This window comes from Electrophorus electricus, chromosome 10 (assembly GCF_041902795.1).
Source record: "Electrophorus electricus isolate QZ-2024a chromosome 10, ASM4190279v1, whole genome shotgun sequence".
NCBI lineage: Eukaryota > Metazoa > Chordata > Actinopteri > Gymnotiformes > Gymnotidae > Electrophorus > Electrophorus electricus.
The window spans coordinates 29,251,546-29,270,795 of record NC_137506.1 but is presented as its reverse complement, the minus strand read 5'-3'; the positions used below and the strand labels follow the sequence as shown (position 1 = coordinate 29,270,795).

The 19,250-nt window shown below is 44.3% G+C and overlaps 1 long non-coding RNA gene across 1 annotated transcript in view; it reads left to right on the top strand.

Annotated features, from left to right (window-relative positions):
- LOC145659448 (uncharacterized) overlaps positions 1 to 18,586 on the top strand; it is a 36,268-nt gene extending 17,682 nt beyond the window's left edge. Inside the window, exon 3 of the long non-coding RNA XR_014125663.1 lies at positions 18,457 to 18,586. This is a non-coding gene — a long non-coding RNA (uncharacterized LOC145659448). The remainder of the gene's footprint in view (positions 1 to 18,456) is intronic.
- Positions 18,587 to 19,250: the final 664 nt, after the last annotated feature.

The window sequence follows — 19,250 nt, the reverse complement described above, 5'->3', positions numbered from 1 at the left end:
TGTCTATGTGTACTGGCCTTATCCCCTTCAGAAAGGCCATAACTACTGGGCTCAGTGATCCTTGTGCACTCCTCACTCGCTGGACTTCTTCCTCTACAAAGCATCTAGAACTTTGCTTGCTGCTTGCCTGCTCTGTAACTTCTGCAACTATAACTAGGTCGGAACTACACGATCATATAGCAAGTCTTATTCTTATATTTCCTGAACCACATCCCTTAACTCTTGCTGGTGTGATTTTAAGACTCTAATCTCACAATAGTGCAAAGTAGCTATTTGTGCAATCTATAAGCTATATCAGAGCAAATTATTATGCACTTTTATTATTTAACTAATGTCATACAATATACTGTACTAAAGTTACAGTATAAATGCTATTTTTATCGAAAGTGTCATAGTAAAGTTGAGACACAAAGCATTTCTCAACAAAATATCTGTGTTTATTAACTATTTATAGGCATTTAGCTACAAAAGCCAAAAACAATTGATTCAAACCACATCAGATAATCTTCCAACAATGGCCGACAATTGCAATTTTTGGAGAAATCTGATGTAAATGTAAATCTGTAAAAGCCTAACTAAACAACAGAAAACATTCTGTGCCATTATTTCTACCCCCTACATCCTGCCCCTGCCACAACCCCCAGCCGCAGTAACACACCCCGTTACTTTACGACACTGTGTTTCCTAATAAACTTTTGTGGTGTTTGGAATCCATTAGGAGCAATATCCCACTTTTCAAAACATCCTGGTGGGAAGTGAGAAGAGGGCACAGACTGGGAGGGGCAGAGAGAGGCTTATGGCAGCCATTTCCACATCTATTAAAGTCAGACACCCTAAACCTGAGCTGAGACCCTCAGCTAAGGGAGTGAGGTGAGGGGTTATAGCTTGAAGCTGCAGTAAATCATTCCATTATTTTCGAAAATATTTATTCAATAGCATTATGAATAATACAGAGAAGCATTAAGGACATTAATAAGTACAACTAATAAAAAAAACATTTTAAAAGCCTATGTTAAACCTCACACAGCCCCAAGGAATGATATTCCGAACTGAGACTTGTGTACTGAACAGGCAAGGCCTGTCTGTGTGCATATATGCTCTCATTGAACTCTGCGCCAGAGTCTGTGCTCAGAGGCCTACAGTGGTATCTGTCTGAAGGTAGTGCGCTGGCCCACACAACTTCAAACAGCTCCATGCACAGAAGGCACTCGGGTGTCCCGCCAATTGTTCCCAGAGTGTGAGAAACGAGCCCGATCTGCCGAAACACTAGAGCTTTAAGACAAATAGCTGGCAGCCCGCCTGGGGAGTTTGGGAGGAGAAAGGCGTACGATTACAGACAAAGCTGGAGTAAGTCTGCTTTAAGGAGGAGAAAAACAACAGCACAGCACTTTCAACAATGCTGCTTCCCGCCAGAGAACACCAACAAAGGCGCTTCCTCTCTGCGTGCCCCCTTGCATGTGTTCTCACTTCCTGTTTTAGAGCAGGGCCGGCGTTCAGACATGTGCCTGACACACACACTTCACCCTATAAATGCCCCTTTAAAGCCACACACACCCGCAAACACACACTCATGCGTGCTGTCCACGACCTACACTTAACCCTCTACCACCTGACCCACAGAACATCCCACAACACAGGAAAACTCCCATGAGACCGAGACTTCCACATGAAAATTAAACACTCCAACACCATGACCCATATATCACATACTATGAATGATAGTGTACAGTGGATACAGTGCTAACTACAGGGTTACACAGCTCACATCTGACGTTTTATTTAGTGTTATGGATTATCACATAAGTATCATATGTCCTTTCCATCTGACAGTACATTACGTTATTATTGAACATTTATAAGAGGGGCCAACAAGTCAATCGTACATATCACAACACTCCATAGAGGTTTCCTGTCTCTGTCCTTATCATCTCAGTGCTTGATAATTTTTGATAAAGGAGGGGTCTTCTGTGGCTAATAAAAAAAAAGAAGAGAGAAAAAGAGAACACTTGGACTTGTGGGTAATTATAGCATAGGCGAATCAGGACATTCGAGAGTGCGTTGGAGGCCCAGATGTGTAAGGAATGTTCTGGCTGTTTGTGGGCTGGCGCTGTGAGGGGGTATAAAGAACAGCCGAATCACACGGCCTGCAGATCGTTAAAGAGCTGTCAGGCCTCCAGCGGTCTACTGTGCATTTCAGACCGTTTTGCCGAAGGCCACCAGCTCCGCAACCAGCATACACTTTGGAATTAACAGCACTTGTGAAACTGTCAATTCCAAAGTTAAAGTACGGGGAGGATGGGGTTTATGCCATGTGATAGGCAATGAACGGACACGACTCAGCCCTGACAGTGAATGTGCTGAACTGCGAAATGAGGGTTATACTGTCAGGCCAAAGGTCAAAATACTAAAAAAAAAAATTAAAAAACACCAATAGAAGCATTGAGGCTTTACTCCATCTGCCTGTCCTCACATGACAAGTCTTTACTAACTGAGGACTGACTGAGACAAATGAATCAGTGAGCCTTATCTTAAAAGCAAGGAGCCCAGCAGTGCCTCGGACACTCACCTCCCCCACTGCTGAAGGCCTCGCACATGCTCATCAGTACGGGTGTGTGATGCTGTGCTGAGCAGAGCTCCAAAACTCCCTCTGTTTGTTCAGCTGTTTTAGGCCTGCCACAGAAGCCCTGGGAGGCCGGACAGAATTCATAACCCCTGCTCGGCACATGAAAGAACGAAGAAAACTCAGAGAGAGGGAGGAGGACGACAGGAAGATGGAGGAAAGAGGGAAGATGTTTTGTTTGATGGCAGAATAAGAGATGTGGCAGGGAAAAAAAAGGAAGACAAAAATATTGTAGATAAACAGTCTCTGCATGGAAACTATATCAGACCGGGCCATTCATAAAAGAATTTATGTTGGGTTCTGGTACAAAAGTCAACAAGTGCTGCTTCTAATAAAAACAGCACTTATCAAGTATAAATAGATTAAGTCTGGTTCTTAAAAATGTTTTTCATCAGTTCTTAATCCACGCTTAATATTAATCAGTGGCAGACCACTTTGCTGCTAAAATAAAAAACAGTCACCCCTACAAGACTTTTATATTACCGCACCTATAAGACTTTTATAGACCAGTGTTTTTAAAGCCTACTTTACCAATATGTCCAATATGTCACCACCTGCTGAAAAAAATACATCGGATTTATGTGTCGCTTTTTCTAGCAATAATGACAGATACATGTTTTAATAAGTGCTTAGAAGGCAATCTGTGTTTGGAAAAATGAGTCAGTGGATCCACTGAGTGTTGTTTTCTTTCTATGCTCTGAACCTTTCCCCAGTCAACCTGAAGGCCCATCCACAATCTTTCTCCATCCTGTTGTTGTCCATCCTCAAAAGCCAAGAGCGCTGCCTTACATAAGTGACTTGTCAGCAGTACTCACTTCCCAAAACATTTCCTTGTGCAAACATGATGGGATGGCTGACCCCAGATCAGGAAGAAATCACCTGGAGTCAGACGTTAATCACATCCATCTGCATGGCACACAGCTCTCAAACCAGCTCAGACCAGTCCACAAACCAGCCAACCACAAGGGGCAGTTTATACAGTTATGCGCCGTTTTCTGACTAATACATTTATATAAGCACATCATGTGGCATCAAGGCCGAAGTGTGAGTCTGCCCGAGTAATGGAGCAATAAAAAAAAAATCGCAAAATAAGGCGGGAAAACCCACATAGCGCAGTTGTTTCTCGAGAGCCAAATCATTTATTGGCCTCGATTTGTGAAGGGGTGAAATTTCAGCCTCTCTGAGCGTGGAAACTCGAACCCTGGGTCCAGCTGTCCGCAGGCTGCTGTCCCAGAGAGCGTGGCCGTTCTGCTCGCCCTCTCCTTCCACGCGCACATCCATCGGTCCTCTCCACTCTCTGCCATCAAGGCAGGTGATCGATTGAAAGGCACACCCAAACAAAACACGGCCCTGACTGTTGGCCAGTTTGCCCAGGTCCTCATATTTCCCTCAACTCTTCCTGAACAGGCAGTTGTGACAAGCTGCCTCCACCAAACAAATCTGTCATCGAGGAGGAGAGCCCTGCTTGAGTCCCGCGACACCGAATGGAGGTCTTACACCACATGGTAATGCACACTAACATCTGTGGTGTTAGGTATTAGTGCAGTGCTCCAACAGTGGCATCAGGTAACTCTTCATTGCAGTAACTAAAAATCAACCAATCCCGACCATTACCATGGGAAGGCATGCAGGCACGATACTCTTGTACTGCCTAGAACCAAAGACCCCCCCGCGTGCACCACACCAAATGGACGGGCTAAAAAGAAGCAGCTATGTTTCCAGCGGCGCACAGAAGCAGAGTGCACGTATGCACCAAGGACAAGTGGCAGCCAAAAATGTACCACTTTGTCATTAGTGGAGTGCGCAGTTCCGAGTCAGCTGAGAAATTGGCGCATACTGACTCGCGGCTAATGTCACTAGTCACACTGATGTTATTATAGTGCCAAAACACTCAGCATCAACAAATAGTGTGCTTTCCATGAAACAACACTGCCGTGCAGAAGGCAAGGGTAAGCAGCAAATTATTGCAGGAGTGTGACATAAAACAAGGGGGAGAGTGAGGAAGAGAGGGAGGAAGGGAGAGAATGAACGAGGGAAAGTGAGGGGGAGGAAGAAAGAGTATATAGCGCTTTACCAAGCTAGTGTCTGTCATCTGCAGAAGCTGTTATGGCAGGTTTAGTGTGCACACATCTGTGTCTTGCATCCGTTTCCTCTTTCGTGTGCATATCATGGGTAACAGAACCCACTGCAGCATGGCTAAAATATCTCATACGAAACAGTTCGGGCTCCTCTAGCGCCTTAATGAATGTGGCCTTTTATACGCCGGGTTATTCTGACACAGAGTTAACTATGACAGAAATGAGGGCAACCGCAAATTAACCAAGATGCTGGAAAATATGGAAACTTTTGTTTCCAAAAAAGAAAAGAACAGAATCACACGCATGCCCTCTCTTTCTGTCTTCTTTATAGTGAACTCCAGGCTGGGAGAAGCATACAGTAGCTGCCTTATCAAGCAGTTAACTGGATTCTCACACTGCCCTCCCCTCTGTCACACGCACTGAATTAGGGACCTTGAGCAGGACAATGAGGAATTGTCTCTGAAGGTTTGGAATTGTCTGCAAAACCACTTGACAGTGAATCTCATCTGAGAGGCCAGAGTGAAAGAAAAAAAAAAAAAGAGAAGTGTTGATGGCAAAGACTTATCTAATCTTTAAGTGTGTGTGTGTGTGTGTGTGCATGACAGAGACACTAAATTTACTTATGACGTACATGAAAGACACCATATTTTTTCCACACTTTTTCATCAGCGTAGCATGACGACTAAAGCTGTCACTGGCATGACACACACACACACACACACACACACACACACACACACACACACACAAACATACTTTGAGACTCCCTCTCTCGTGTCTGAGCAGGGGCTCTTTCTCATGGTGGCTGGGTTTCTGTGATGCCCGACTGGCCACATTGCGAGAGGCCGGAGGACAGCAGAGATGAGAACCAGCAGATGTTTCAGTTTTAGGTTTGGCTGGAAAGGGCAATTAGGAAGGACTCTTAAACCTGCCGCCCCATAAACCTGGATCGGTGGAAGAGCTGCTCATTAGGGCGGCCTATGAAGAAAATAATAATAATATTAAATACTGCAACGTCTCCACATGCCCCATCATCACAGCAACAAGAAGCACAGGTCTGTGGAAGCTCTGAATACACAGGTCCTTGTGTGTGTGTGTGTGTGTGTGTGTGTGTGTGTGTGTGTGTGTGTGTGTGTGTGTGTGTGTGTGTGTGTGTGTGATTCAATTGGCAACTGTGGTATGATGCTGATGCAGATTTTCCACTCTGCAGGTCCTTGCATGAGGATACGGGTGTGTGTGTGTGTGTGTGTGTGTGTGTGTGCGTGTGTGTGTCTAGGCCAGACCAAAGCAAGGGAGAGAGAGAGGAAGAGATAGCAGCTGATGGGGGTACTGTGGACCTGGGCACATTTAAAAAACAGTTAAGAGCCCTAGACATCCTGTAACTTCCCCGTCTGATTTTCCTACCTGATACCGTACGGTCTATATTGTTCTCATCGGGTGTCTTAAACCCCTATTTAATGACTACGGCACCGGGCCGAGAGCAGGGCGCTGATCCGACTACCTCTGGAAGGATCTCTGGAGATGGCAGTTCCAATAAAACCCTGGGCAGTTCACAGGGCCCTTGCTTGGACCCTCTCTGACCATAAACCCACCCACCCACCCCCTTTCAGGCCTGAGTCCAGTCATTCTGGGTTAAACCGCTGGCACACAGGGGCTCTTGGCGTAGCTTTGGCTATTGAGTTTTCACGAAAGTGGGTCACTGCAAAGCTCCTGTTGGACGAGTGTGTGAGGAACAGAAAATAAACGAGCAGTTGACTGAGGGAAGAGTTGCGCTGCTGCGCCGTGGGGAGAGAAGACCCGAGCAGCTTTCTGTCCGCGGGACAGGATGTCGTGTGCTATCATAATATCCCTCTTATATACATCTGTAAGCTCTCTCTGACACTGAATAACATGCTTTTCTCAGTGCTTTACCGATTACTGATCGTGTTCACCCTACAGGTGGCCATACTTGGGATTAAAGCTTAGACTGCAAGGGCTGCACAATCTAGAATTTGTTGATCGTTATCTCATATCACAGAAAGTTCAACAGTGCAGTTGTCACGGCCCGAGTGCCGCAGGCCGTGGAGCAGGACGCACAGACTCCCTTGATGATATGAAACATTTAATGACAGGAAGCATAAAGGACACTCATGGCACATAATAACACTAATAGACAGGAACACACAAACAGTATAAACAGTGACAACGACAGCATAAAATGATACAAATGTGGGGTTATATTAACAGTGGCTGCACACTCCTTGACACTAACATTACAATAACAAGAACAATGAGGCTCACACTGACAGGGGTTTAAATAAACAGACATACGCAACGTTAACCCCCGTGCAGGTGCGTGCCATCATGCAGGGCGTGGCAACAAACCTAAAGTCCCCTGCACGAGGCGGGCCATACCACGTGACTCGTGGGGGGGAGCATTCCGTGATAGCAACTGAGTCTCTAAAATAATAATACATTTTTCTGTGCTCTGAGAATCCTTAGAATCCTGTGATTCCAAAACACATCAAAACCATTTAAAAATTCACAATATAGTGTTTCTAGATCTACTGTGAAACCCTTTGTCAAGTTTTCAATCAAATTGTGATAGTAATTGCTTTCAGTATCATGTAGTATTAAAGGTCTAATGGCCACCTGTAGAGTTGCGTGGTAGAGTTGAGGATTTTGAGCTCTCATCCAAGGTCATGGACTCCCTCATCAATGTTCCATGGCTCTGGTTCGACGTAATACTAGGAGCCTATTCAAATGCGTCTTTATAATGACCCTTTCGAAAGTGCTGATTAGCTTTAATCTGAAGATGTCAAATGTTTGAGTGTACTTAACACACTGCACATGTGAGCTGGGCTTTTGGCTTTTTTGTTTTTTTTGTTTTTTGATGAATGAGAATTAAGACCAAACGTTCTGCTCAACGTGTTTCTTGCGCAGATGCGTTCTTTTTGATGTGCTTGCTGAGGACAGATTTGTTGACTGTGAAACAGCAGTGCTTGATAAATTCATACCTACTGACAAACACAACTATGCATGCATGGTGCGAACATGCTCACACACACACACACACACACACACGCAATAACCTCCAGTTAAGAGGCCACTAGCAGTTAGCTCCTTGTTTTAGAGCCCTGGCAAGTGGAATTTTAGTTGAGCCCTTTCTAAAACTGAATGGCCTAGTCAGGCAGTTATACCAAACACAATCTGAGAGTTAAGCAGCGAGACACATGCCTACCACATGTCCAAGCGAAAAAGAATGAAAGGAGCCAAAAAGGCGTGATATATCTGCGAAAGCATTTTCATCACAGTCCAACACGGAACACGTGTCGTTCTACTGGTGTGGTTTATATAACACTTAATTTTCCTCTGTGTGATCTCGGCAGTGTGTGGAAGGTTTCCTAAATCACTCAGCAGTGATCAACAGGCCCCTGACGCAACATACTACTAACAGAATAAAGGTGCCGGGCAGGGCTAAGCAGCGGACTGAAGGCATTTCATCAAGCGCCACAGAAGGGCTATCTCCATGACATCCCACAATTCCCTTGTCAAGGCCATGACAGCAAACACGACGGCAGGGTTTGGTAACCAGGTGATGGCTGACATTATAACTAGCAGAACTGGATAGCACGTCGCCTTCGCCGAAAGCCGAGACCTGTGAAGAGAAGTGGAGGACCGCAAAAAGGTGCATGTGCAGATATTAATCGGATTATTTGATTACATCAAGACGTGAGCGCCGAACTGGATAGAGCCTACTGTCAGCCTCACCCCACCGTGCCTCCCGTCCCAGGACAGATGGGCAGAGGGAGAAAACAGTGTTTTACATGACAGCTCCGTGGGCTTAGATTACACAGCACACACATGCTAACAGGTGTGCTAGATAATACAGTACAGAGATTCAATTATGTACTGGGCATGTGTACATACCCCAGTCCCAATCCCAAGCGTTCAAACGCATTTCTGACACAGAGACACTTGTTCTAGGCACTCATAACTATATACAGAAATTATGCATGTTGAAACAAGGTGTCCATCATAGTTTCAGTTCAACTGCAAAAAAAACCAAATACATATGAGCATTTGAACACATTTCTATCTGCACTCACGTAAATGATCATTTCCCCCTGCGCCTGCATGCACAAAAATAGGCCTCGATCTGAGCAGAGGAAGATCGCAGGCTGGTTGGGCGCTTGATTTAGAGCCGAAAAAAAAAAAAAAATCCCCCAACCTTCACATGATTAAGGTTATGCACATAACATGAACACATGCCCTCTTAGCAAGGCACGTGTGCACATGTCGCGTGTTTGCCACTCTTGCTTAGCAGACAGGACTACCCATTAAATGGAGAGAGAGAGAGAGAGAGAGAGAGAGAGAGAGAGAGAGAGAGAGAGAGAGGGAGAGGGAGAGAGAGAGAGAGAGAGAGAGAGAGAGAGAGGAGAGAGAGAGAGAGAGAGAGAGAGAGAGAGAGAGAGAGAGAGAGAGAGAGAGAGAGAGAGAGAGAGAGAGAGAGAGAGAGAGGGAGAGAGAGAGAGAGAGAGAGAGAGAGAGAGAGAGGGAGAGAGAGACAAACAGTGAGAAATTACAGCGCAATCTGTCCAGTTGAGTAAGGCATGAATAATAGGCAAAATCTGCACACCTACAGTAAAACTGCACCGGCCGAGTGTTCAAAACAAGCCCTCATCATTGTGACAGGGTACAAAAAGAAGAAGAGAAAGAAGAAGTGTGGTGACAGTGTGTCTGGTAGAAGGAAGTGAGAAAAGCACAGCACATCTGCTGCTTGACAAACCCGTCCAATCACTAACCTCTCTGTCTCTTCATCGAGAAGGCCAAAACAAGTAAACGCACACACACAAACATGCACAAACAAAAAAAAACAAAAACACGTGTATTATTCACACGCACACGCCTACACACACACAAACACACACACACACTCATGGAAATGCACACTCATAGTGGGGTAAGTTAATAAGTAAATAGGCTAGACTCCATATCTGATTTGGCATCGGTGTGCCCTGCCTCGCAGAGAATAATAAATGGGAGTGACACAAATCAATATTATCTTTTCATTCACAGCAGAGAAGAAAAGAACTAAAGAGAGGCCACAAAAAGAGTGAGAAAGAGTGAAGCAAAGAGCGAGAGAGAGAGAGAGTAAGGGAGGGAGGGAGAGGACGCCCCCTTCGGACTCCCTCTAACCCATACACATCTCCCCTGCTTTGCCTGAACTCTAACTCTTGCTTGGCAACTGAAGGTCTCTCACAAAGAATGTCCGCGTTCAGCCAAACGCAAAGCCCAAAGGAGGGCCCCACCTTTGACGGATGACCGGTTGCCCCTGGAGACAGGGGTCCAATAGATTTCACCAGTTCTCTGATTGGGGTACACTATGCAAAATATTTGATGACTATATGAAGTGCTGATTAACGTTTAAGTTTAAATATGTGGACTGAGAATGAATGTGTGTGTATAAGTGTGGTTTTCAGTCACTAATGCTAATGGAGACTAAGATGCTTAAAAGGGCTCTATTGAGCACATTCATGTCCTCAGCTCATTAGTAGTCACAAAATCCCCTACTCCCGCTGCAGTGCTTTATATTCTACACACTCTCTGTTCCTCTCTCTCTCTCTCTCTCCCTCTCTCACACAAACATAGACACACACAGACACACATGCACACACTGACAGGATGAAGACAGATTCAAACAGATTCGACCTGGACTGCCTAAAGTGTACAGGCACAGAAACATCAGAGATTTACACACACACACACACACCTTTACGCAGACACATAGAGAGTGCTGCAGTGCTCACACTTTGTCTGTATTACCTAATAAAAATGATTGCTAAGGAGAAAAAAAAAACAAAGCGATATTTTATTCAAATGTGTGAGAAATCACAGGTTAATAAAGAGCTTACACTGGACATAGAGGGCTGCTGGATTGGTTAGCTGCCAAGCAGGCAGATATGCCCAACAGGCGAACCCTCGGGGCTGTGCTCCAGGGCAGGAGCCTTGAGTCCATTCACCTCTAAACAAGAGCATGCCACTTTGCCCAATTCAGAGCCAATCATACATATTCCACTGGCCAGTGCTGGCCCTGTGCCGGGGCAAAGCCGCAGCGGTGCGGGCGAACCCGATAGTTGTGGAAGCCGTGGCTCCCTCTCTCTCCCACATGGAATGCGTTTCTGCACCGCATTTCTGTTCCAGAACGATCAGCTTCCGTGTTCATTTGAACAAAACTGAGCAAACACCCACCCACACCCTCAAAACTGAGCAACCTCAGCAGATTGAATTAGCTGTAAAAAGTGACCGCACACTTGCAGAAGTCCACTGTTTTCAGATTTCTGACTTTCAGTTCTGCAAATCCTGGCAGTCTTACATTTCGAGAAAACAATTATGCTCACCTTACTTCTCTGTTCCATGAATGCAGTTTTTAAAATTAACCTTTATATAATTTTTTTTTTTTTTTACTATTTACTGCATAATATTCACAAAAAGCGTATTATCTACAGACCCTCACAGTACCTTTGCAATGGTCAAACAGTCGCCATGCTGATAACGAGGTACTGTGCGGCAGTTACACTACATACTTGCTTCATTATTTCACGATTAGCTACGGAAGAAACTTCCCTGTGATAGAGTGGATGCCCCAGTTATGACTAGCTTCTGCAGAAACTAGATTTATTGACGTTTCTCAGTGAAAGTGATCTGATATGCCCTCAACTGGCCATAGCCTCTAGCTGGGATGGCTGGAGAGCACTATCTATACCATATTTAGGTGAAACGTGAGGTGTTGCAAGAAGATTTGCTGAGGGATTCAAAAATGTCACATGTTGTGACAAATTTGCTCACTATTAATATTAAATTTATGTATGTAAGATGAAATGGACTTAGACCATCATCTGTATCACTATTGCAATGGTTCTGTCACAAAACATCTTAGTGTGCCACATGCTGTGAGTGTTTAATTCTCATTAATGGACCTTCAGTGTAGGACAGACTGATGGAGTTCACACACTGTGATATAGTGAGCTATAGGCCACTGTTGCTTCCCTAGTCCTTGTGAACTGACTAATCTGTGACTGTGTCTTACTCATACAGAGCCTGAAAACCCACTAATTTAGACTGACTGAAAACTAGTATGAAGACACTCCAATTATAATAATGTTGCTGTATGTAGGGAGAGGCACTGTGGACCCACAACTCTGCTTCACACATCCAATGCTCTATATCCATGACCAGAGGTTGGAGAGCTTGTGTGAAATATGTTCAGCCTCAGAATGCGTTTGGTGACACGTACGAGCAGCAAGCCAAATCCTCTTCTGACGGCTGTGGTGAAGTGAGTCCTGTGGTAGTTGTCCGCAGTGCCAGTACTGGAGGCCCGAGGCACTGCTGCCATTTCCTGCACTGCACTTTCTCCAGTTTCCTGGTTCTAGCACACCTGACTCAGCCCTTGTGCGGTTTAATAATTACCTGATGAGTTGAATCAGGGCTGGGAAGGCACAAAAATATGTAGCACACACCACTGGCCTGTCAAGAGTAACTCATTTCAAGTCCCTCAGGGAACCATCATACTGCCCCCTGCTGGAGGAATGGAGCTTAATTACTCCAGACAGAAGTCTTTCACCCTTTCCCTGAGTTCACTTTTATTACATTCTACCTGCTGAGTCTAATAACAATGTATTTCCCCCATTTCAATAAGTTGGAAAGTTAGTTGAAAACCTCTGAAGATTGTGTACCCTAGTTTCTCTATTAAAAGACAAAACTCTCTCACTGATAGATCGTTTTTCTATTTAATTATATTAACTCATTATAAAGGTAATAGAATATTTTAATGGGACAAAGAAAACACACATGGCTAGACCTGCATAAGAGATAAGAGATTATGATCAATGCATTGTTTTCCCTTTAAGTTCCCTTCACAGTTTGCTGAATATCCCGTTCAGGCTTTCCCTCGCTGTATATTTCACACCCTCGTTTTCCTCCGTCGCTGGCGAGGTAAACATGTGTAACGTACGCTACTCCCAGTTAAACTTTCACATTTTGACTCCTGACAGCAGTGGAGGGCAATGTTCATCATCGCATCATAAGACCAGGATAAATACAATTATCATAACAATATGGGGTAGAGCCATAGCAAGATAACCATTACCCAAATTATCTTAATTACCTCTCACAATTCTCAAATTTCCTTCAAGGCATAAAATATTGAAAGGTACTGTATCCAAAACATGAAAATCCAGTGACAAACCAATAGTCACATTTCTGCCTTTTGGGAAAGATGTGGCAACTTCACTCGCTGGCTGCTTGTTCTTACAATAGAAATGCTTTGTTTGTGCTTGCCAGTTAAGTGTTCTGTCTACATCCATGTCAAAAGAGAAGGCTACACCAGCCTGGGAGCAAGAAATCCATTATGGAATATACATTTTCCCCACCTAAATGAGCGCTACAGCTGGGGGAAAAAGGAAAAAAAAACTTCAATTCTTCATCATAAGCAAACAAATGTTCACATGAGAGGACTTAAATGGCTGATTTGAAGCGAGGTCAGAAGCATACATGTCCAGAAACCAAAGCATTTCAGCGGGGCTGTACTCCAGACTAACTGTCCAAAGGCTTATTGCACACGCCAGCTTTCATGGGCTGAGACGAATGTCAGGTTATGAAGCTGAGATGGGACGAAGACAGGGATTATGGAATTCTGTACTCTGGAAAAGTGGTCCTTTGCTGGCAGCTCTCCGCACTGGAGATCTCACCCTTTTTGAAAGTCTGGCTTCGTGCAGTTTACTGCCTGAAGCTCCAGTACATAAAGCTCAGAAGCAAACCCTCCGCAGGTCCTGCAGCTCTGTATAGAGACAAACTAATAGTAAAGGTTTTACAGGTCTAATTAAGAGCCATTAGGTAGGGGTAGAGGCTGTTACATGAGAGTCCCTATTTAGACTGGCTTCAACAGGAAACAGCGGAAAAACGAGCCCAGAGTCTGTTGGGGATTTTTCCCCCCTCTTAATATTGCATTCAGAAAGAAACATTATTACTGGCAAGTGTTGTGGAAAAGGCAATCACTAAGCTTTCTAACAAGCTAGCTTTTTCCCTCTTTAAACCCATATGTTTGTCAGCAGTAACTTGCTCGGAAGCGACCAAAGGCAGGTCCCCGGATGGCGCTCTCACACGAGCTGTGCGGATGACGATGTCGTTTGGCTTGATGGCTTTCTTGTTGAAAAGACGATAGGCGGCAGCGGAACCCTGGCAGTTTAGGTGGAAAGCGCTCGGAGACTTGTTTACCCCAAACTCTCCGAGTAGTGCTCATTCAGACAGTGAGCTGTTGCTCACAAAGACAAAATATTCTGTAAGACAGTCACAACAGATCAGGGGGGCAGGCGTGAGAAAATAAGTGAACTGGGAAAAAATTGTTGGTGAGATGAATGTTGTGTCTCGTCAAACAGAAAGGCCCATTTGAGCTACCTGCCAGACTGGGGTGCCATCTGAGACCATTAAGTCATCAGCCACAAACCCATAACCCTGTAGCACCCACATGCTACAGTACATAAAATGAGTGTATGTCTGTGTGTGTATGTGTGTGTGTGTGTGTGTGTGTGTGTGTGTGTGTGTGTGCGTGTGCGTGAGTTTGTAGGTTTTCCTGTGTTCACAGATGTCTTTTGGACTGTGACAGTCGTAGAATGCAAGCGCCGACAGGTTACACATTGACCATAATGAAATGGCACGCCTATTAAACATGCCAACTGAGGGTGTTATCTATGAGGCACACTGCCTCCACTACTGCCACTCACATCTGACACCTGCTCCAGGCGTCAATAAAGACTCCCATATACAAGTCAGGCATCGCAGCCGTCTGAAATCAGCAGCAGCTACTGCCATAGACCTTGACCTCTACGGGCTAATAGAGTGTGGTTCTAAAGTCCTTTAACTCTTTAAATAACAGACTGGGAAAGCACACTCATGCTCCTGAGGCCCTTTGCCATTGACCTATATTCCCCTGCAGAAATACAGTGTGCCGATTGGGCAATTTTGTGTGCCATTGTATTGTGACTAAAGCATGACAATGACTAGTGTACAATGCTCTTTTGCACAAACAATTAGGCCTAGCGTATTTTGTGTCCTGGATTTGTGTGCTTGTGTGCACGTGTGTGTGTGTGTGTGTGTGTGTGTGTAAAGAGAGAGAGAGCGAGATACTCCACTTTACAAGCTGATCTTATCTCTCTGCTGTGAGTTTGGTATTACATCAGGGTGTGTTTGTGTTTATCCTGACTCATACAGTCACACACACTGGTCAGTGCTTAGCGTCCTACTCGTTTTCAAAACTATAATCAGTGCTCACCATCATAACAGGCCTTTTACAGCTAACCTCAAAAATAAGCACTAAAAACCCTAATGTCTGGAACCCTAAACAGGATGAAACGAGGTCCTGAACTCTTTAATGAGGAGCAAGGGAATATTGTATGTCTGACACAGCTTTCTTTATCCAGACAGGAGATATTAGATAGCACAGATACAGTGTCCATAGTGTTATAGGGATCTGGCCACACACACATACACACATACACACAATATGTACCGTTCTGGCTGTGGAACGCAGTAGGTTAAAGGGAGTCCAGATGGGCCTCCGAGCAGAGGGCGAGGGGTGTAAGGGTGAGGCGCGCGGATCAGAGAGAGACCTGGACGGATGTCGCGGGAAAGCCGGGTGGTCCGAGACACGGGGCAAGGAATGCACGGATCGCAGAGGGAACAGACGGGCCAAATGTCAGGGAAACCGAGGAGCCAACATCAAATGCGCTAGCCAGGCTGGCCTGGTGCGTCGGGGCGACCCCGTATACTGCGTGCGTGCGTGTGTTTGCATGTGTGCGTGTGCTCAAGCTGCCGTCGCCAGGACAGATCCAAGCGATCGCGTCTCGGATCTGTTACAGGCTGTCAGGGGGACCCGCACACTGCCCGCACACAGAGCCGCAGTGCAGGCCAACCCCGCTTCTTCTATCTTGAGCAGAGCAGGAACCGGTGGCTCCACGGTGAACGAACGCTGAGGACATTCAAGGGAAAGACTGAGGGATGACTGATGCAAAGCTGACCGACTTCATTTAGCCTTGTAATAAATATGCACAAATATGCACGTCCGTCTCAGAAACTGGGTCAGTCACAGGCCTAACCGCGTCCAACTGGTTTCAGCCATATTCATTTTCGAGCTGCTTTGAGTTGACAAAGAGATGCATATTTACAGAGAGTGCGCAGTGAAAAGGAGGTGGTTTAAAACAATGGAGCTGATGACGGAATGACAGACTGTGATTATTCTGGCTTTAGTCCAGTATTGGTTAAAGCTTTTAAACTGTCAGCTCAGCCTAGTTACTTTTCATTGCCACTGAGCATAAGAGAAGCTGTGGGTGTCTTCATGTGTGTGCGTGTGTGTGTGTGTGGGTGTGTGTGTGTGTGTGTGTTTACACTCTCTAATACTTTAGTGACAATTGAAAGAAGGCTGAAACTGCGGAGACGGGGCCCTAGGGTAGTCCACTGAAAGACACGTCTCTGACATTACAATACTCGTGAACTCTGCCTTGTATCTGGTGATTGGCTCCCAGCCAATCAAAACAGAGCAGGACAAACCCTGTTGGGCAGGATAGAGCTCAAGGTATTATAGTTCAGATAGTGTGGAGGCCTAACCAGTGTCTTTTACAAGGGCAGAAGAGCTGAAAAGATATGTGTAGTTACCCGTTTTATTATCTCCTTTTCATATCATATACTGATCTGTTGTGAATTTCTCCATTATATACTTTATGGGCTTTGAGATTATACAACATCTGCAGACTAGTAACAAAGATTTTATCCTAATTTGTGGTGTGTGGACACTTTCTCCTGCAAAGCGGTGACTTACTCTCATCTCTGTTTGCTTCGCTTGAGTTCCATTTGAATATCTAAAGTCCCTTCCAGTTTTTATTGAATGATTTAAAAATCACTAGCTGAATGATGCATAATATGGATTGCTTTGCTCAGAACAAACCTGCCTCCAGAAAACATTTATTAGGCTAGACTTCTTTTCTAGTCCTGACTTTCTTGATTCCAGGCAACATGAAAATCTAATTACCAGTTTTGAAGGACCCAACCTGAGTAGCAGTTGTCAATGCAACTGTCACACAAACATCTGCAGGCTTATGTGACGGTACGAACAAACAGCGGTGCTTTCTATTGGATGCCTGTTGCTGCCTTGCTGTTCCTGACTGAGACACTATTCGGTCTCTACTGTTGTCTTATCAGATAATAAGACATAAGCACATAATCCATAATAAAAGGTTTTTAGAACCTAATGGAGAAGAGAAAATTGACTTTGGACTTTTTTTTACCATGTATACTAATGCCTTTCCTTTTGCCATCACACCTAATGTCAGGCAAACAAGATACATTATTTTAGGTATGAGTATATATATTTTTGGTACATTGCAGTCAAATACATGTAATTTTGTAATATTCTCAAATCTACCTATTGGCTTTTAGTGGGGCAAACACAGAAGAAAACCCTAGACATCCCAGATCAGACAATTTTTACATTTCATTATTCTATATTACACAACAGATCTGTCATAAGCAAAGGGAGTTCAGTGGGACCAAGTTGCTAATAAATCAATAAGATGTGAGTGCAACTCACAGGGCTCCCGCTCTAAGCCAAATGTCAAATTCCCTGGGTTTTCCCTGAATTTCCATGACATATAAAGTACAGACCAGCAGACAGCATTTGTTAAATGGGCACAAAAAATTAAGTATCCATAACAACCACTCAATACAGTAAATGTGTGAAAATATTTTGATAAATGGCAACTAAAATTTTAAAATGTTATAAACTAAAACTTGGCCAAATTTTTATTTTTTTTTAAATCAAGATCCCTGACTTTCCAGGTCTGGAATAGAGTTTTTAAAATTCCATGATATTCCAGAAATTCCATGACCAGTGGGAACCCGTCAATCCATAAGCACCCCTCTGCCTCAATTCAGTAAGTACCCATCGGCCAAACCACCTTAACAAATGTGGTTATCTGCACTGTTCCCATACATTAAAACTTCTTCACATCCTAACCTTGGAGTGCAAACCACGACTTTCTTAATGACCAGGATAGAGGTCGGGAGTTGCTGAAATGTTTCGGAGTGTGGATATGATGCAAAATGACTTGTTCATGAGAAGCAGAGCAGCAAAGGTGAAAGATCCTCCCCAGAGGACAATAAGCCGACCTGGGGCCAGTTCAGAGTTCAGATCCAAAGACAAACATGCCAAATATCCCCACTAAAGTGTATTTTTTACTATCCGACTCTTTTTATAGAAAGCCAAATGGCCTAGCTCTTAGGCTTATGTGGCCGTGTTAGCTTTTACAGGTCCTCAGAGAACACTATGAGCTCTTTGTTGTGCACTTGGATTCAGGGGCCCTGGGGACAAAATTTCGCAGACCGTATGGGAATTGGCCATGGTCTTGTTTTGCTGTCAAATATGCTTCGTTCTATATTCATACACTGACGATTTGTCCTTCCTGATATATTGCAATCCTATGTGGGTCATTCCGATATCGGGGGTGCATACAATGTTTTAGTCATACATTTACCAGTGAATGAGATGTTCATTCGCTTACATAGACACCCTTTAAAAAGATATAAGCTTAGTTTAAAGATATCGTGTGTATCTCATGTGTGACTTGGTGTTGATCACAAATCACACTGGTGACAAAAGCTATGAGTAAGCATATATTTCTTTAAATAAAGTCCTATATCTTTTACTACTCTCTCTCCTTCTCTCTACAGGAAATCACACTGTTTTTCTAAAACCTCAAAAGGCCACTCTAACACCATCCAAGCGGTTGAGAAAATAAAGGTAGTGAATGTCTCGCATATTTCATAATCAGACGTAATATGCACACACACCTGTAATAACACAGGTCACACTGTACTGTACACCCCAGTGGAGTGCTGTTTCACCAAACACCATGGCCAGGGCAGACATACAGAAATACACTCCTCAACCCTCAAGATCTGCGACTGCTTAACTGAAAATCTGGCTTAAATCAGGCACTAATCAGCACGACCAGTGGAATAATGCAACAGCAGGGCTCCGCCTGGGCTCCACCAGGGCATTGACACTGACGCACAGCTTAATAAACAGAGTGCACAACAGAGCTAATGAAATACATGCTGGGTCAGTTTAGTCCATTATATTTAAATATAAATATGTCTTACATATAGTAAGTCATTCTAGTTTCCAGAAACCCCCTCATGCATGCAAGGTCTCACACACACACACACACACACACACACACACACACAAAGATAGCACTCACTAATAATAAAGCTCATGCACCTGTCACTGCATGGCCCTTGTCTCACAACACTTCATTCATAAGTACATTCATATGGCTACATTACATCATAAGCACATTACACAACATACATAACAAATAACACTGGAATGAGGCTTTGCTTTGTAAAATCCAATACTGGTGAGTATAATAAGTGTAAAACCATTCCACAAATCACTAACATACAATGACCACAGAGGCTGCTTCAGTCTGATTTAAATGTTAACTTTAGCCAACTGCACA